Below are 3,507 nucleotides of genomic sequence, written 5' to 3'. Positions count from 1 at the left end.
TCTCTCGAGAGGACAAAGTTTTCTCTTCGCGACTAGCGCGCGTCGGGAGGGGGAAAAATTCACGCCTGTTCACTCTTGCAAAGTTTTTTTTTCGGGTTTTCTCTTCATAGATGATGTCCACGGTACAAACCATTATTGAAGTGAACTTCGTGTAAGGTAATATATTTCTGATTATATTAAGATCATATTGTAATTTATTTGGTGGATTCTTTTACAGGGTCAAGTGGCATGATGATTCAGACATAAATAAATTATATAGACCTGCACCTACGAATAAACTTTTCAAAGTAAGTGTGATTATTTACCGATTTAGGAAATTAAAATATTTAATCCTTACGATGGTTGTAGAATATTCACATCTTCACGCTAGAAATGCCACGCTCATTTTTCAACAAACGAATCAAATATCTCACTCCGTCTACACCCTACGGAACGACCGACGCAATTATAGTTTCAGCCCCCCAAAGAGTGTCACGTCCACTTCCTTTTCCTTCCTAAACATGGACACTCCAGTATATTTCGATCAATAAACATTAGACTCACTGCCCAATTCATAATTTCCCATTCTCGGTTCAATTAGGTGGTGATTTTAATTGTGTTCACTTTGGTCCTTCTGTCACTTTTGCTCGTCGTTCACTCCATCGTAACCAACAAATACAAATCGGTGCCCATCAAGAGAGTGGCTAAGAAAATGGCCCGAGAAACCCTGGAAAATGTTTGGGAAAACGCGTCGCTCTTCTGCGCCGAACGTAAGCGATTAAGCGCATCCCTAACAGTTGATAACAATTGACCCCCCTTGAGAGAACCAGTTTTCTATGAGGAACTCAATTACCAAAGATTATGTCCCCATAACGAAAGATGGCTGGCGCTTTAATCACACATGATAAAGCGAACTGTTACTTTTGTTCCCTATTTAGCGATTCCCTCCATTTTGCCCCACATCACTTGTCGTCTGCTGATCGTCGTGGCTGATCGGAGTGACTTTCATTCTGTTCTACTTGGGTTGTTACTTGCGGACGGAGTTCACGATGGAAAGCTACAATACCATCGACACCCTCTCAGGCTTGATCAAATCGGGAATTCCGCCAGGAATGGCCAAGGATACATACAAACGCCTCCTCCAAGTTTCGGTGAATATCCTACTGTATGTTACGTTTCTCAAATCTTAATTGCTGCGTATTTACAGGCAGCCCAGGACCCGGCTGTTAAAGAATGGCTAGGCGCACAAAGGACAAAACATTTCCGCAATTATTTTGATAGTATCAAGGGCAATTTCATTCCCATTGTTTCCGGTAAAAAAGCTGCAATCACAACGGTCGAATTTCCGAAAACGTTCTTCACATTCTTAATGGACTCCAGACCGGATAGTATAGAGTTCATCATGAGCAAAGGCGGACTTTACTTTTCGCAAGAAGAAGTCGCGTTCGACTACGTACACACCATGTTCAACACCTCTTGGGTGAATAGCAGTCCCCAACTGCACGAGTCCGTGCAATTGAGGTCGGTAACGAATGTTATCGTAAAACCTTTAGCGGGTTTTGTCAAATGTTCTATTGCAGCATGGCGCCCATTTTCGAAACGCAAGTTTTCAAATATGTGGACTTTGAGTTCGATTATTCGATTGAACAGCTCAAGTGGAAGAAACCCTTGAAAAGCGTGGCTGATTTGGACCTGAGTAGCGTCGGCGTTCCTTTCTACTTTCTTCTCATGCTGTTGTCGGGAACAGTAGCCGTTGTCATAACCGAAGTGATCTTCTACTAATTAACTTGAAATACGCTAATCAAATACGTCACGAAATGAAATGGAATTTCTGGATAATACATCCTAATTTCCTATGTTCTTCAAAATAACTGCACTTTACGTCACTTCAAATCCTCTCATTTAACTTATAGTAGTAATTAGTTAAGCACTTGTGATTTTAATATGCTTTCACTCGAGTATTAAAGTTACGATTTTTTTCAAGTCGAAATGTTATCATTGATTTTAACACCTAAAAGACTGCTGTTAATTAAAAGCGAAAACTTTCGAAAAACGATGATAAGATTTCACACGAGTGAAGTTTACTTGAACAGACATTGAATTTTCTTCTTTTAATATAAAGATTTAATATTACCAAATCATTGCATAAAACTTGACTTCAATTAAACACATTTATTCCAACCACATTTTTAATCGTCCTTAAAACAATTCATCGCTAAATTCATGGGAATTTAGTGTCAATATTCCCGAGTTATAGAACCTAACCTAACCTAACCTAAGCTTCAAAACAATTAACTACCATATATTTAGATGTAGAACATTCAGGAAATAATACCTAAGAATGATTTTAAAATTCAAATTAGTTTGAGACTTCATTATAGATAATTTGAATTAAACACCTTCAACCAATCGCGTAACGCCTCCTCCCTGACTTTCTTGTAAACAAAATTTAACTAGCGCCACAACAAATTTTTAAAAAATGTCGCTTTAAATCTCATTTGACATTTACAGAGCCAAGTGAATTTTGTTAACGAGAAGGCATGGCGTTACGCGATTGTTCAGAGGTGCTAATTTGAAATTGTCGATGAGATTTCAAACTTATTTGAATTTTAAAATCATTCGTAGCTGGTATTTTTTAAGATGGCGGCGGATTGGAAAAATCTTTCTTAGTACGCGCCTACTACTTATGAGTAACGTTCCTGCAAATTTTCAGCCTTCTAGGGCAAGCGGTTTGGGCTGGGCGTTGATTATCAGTCAGGACATAAGAAAACTTCTTTACTAGGTAGATAACCCTTGCCTTCACTCTGTGCCGTTTATTTTGGTTTTCCAAATAGTTTTTAATAACGTGAAGTAGTACTTTACACTAAAGATTGATCTTGAACTTACATATATTTCAGATTTTCACGGGGCTTCACCGGCAGTTTTTTGTTGAATATTATGTGCATAGAAACTATGTTGTAATCGGTTTCTCCTACGTGTAACATCCTTTTCTGTTTAGCCAAAATTGGGGCATATTTCCGGAGTAAGAAATCAATTTGGATCCTTGGATAAAATATAACAGACTTTAATTTGTAGGTCAATTTCTGCGCTGACGATCTGTCAACATAATGTTCGTTTAAATCCATTCTCTTTCGAAGCTTAATGTATCTTGCATCTGGTGATTTATTAAAGGGAAAGAGAAACTTTGTTTGATAAACTTCTGCTTTTTATAGCAGACATCCATTCGGGGGGAAATTGTCCGGGGGATTTTGTCGCCTACGTGAGGGGATTATGTCCATTTCTTCTCTGATGGGGGATTATGTCCTACATTCCGATAGCATGTATCGCCATTTTAACGGTTATGTTGAAAGCTGACCGCTTTATATTTTTAAGCGATAATCGAAGATATCATACTATAGATAATAAGCACATTATCTATGCTCATACATGGAAAAGTTTAAATCTTCAAATTGGCTTCCAGAGCGTAAGCAGCCAGCGCCCCAGAGTCGCGTAATCCAGAGAGGCTTGTCTTTAAGTTTCTGTCGTTAA

General features: G+C 38.4%; 1 long non-coding RNA gene across 1 annotated transcript; it reads left to right on the top strand.

Moving 5' to 3' along the window:
* The first annotated feature begins 700 nt into the window (after positions 1-700).
* On the top strand, positions 701-1,247 carry LOC149637811 (uncharacterized). Its single transcript, XR_016372322.1, has 2 exons — positions 701-1,130; positions 1,187-1,247. It is a non-coding gene; the product is annotated as an uncharacterized LOC149637811 (long non-coding RNA).
* Positions 1,248-3,507: the final 2,260 nt, after the last annotated feature.

This window comes from Phalangium opilio, unplaced genomic scaffold, assembly GCF_054372755.1.
Source record: "Phalangium opilio isolate 3A_F unplaced genomic scaffold, DU_Popi_V2 ptg000094l_1, whole genome shotgun sequence".
In the NCBI taxonomy this organism is placed as follows: domain Eukaryota; kingdom Metazoa; phylum Arthropoda; class Arachnida; order Opiliones; family Phalangiidae; genus Phalangium; species Phalangium opilio.
Note: the sequence above shows the minus strand (reverse complement) of the source record. Positions and strands in the feature narration are given on the sequence as shown.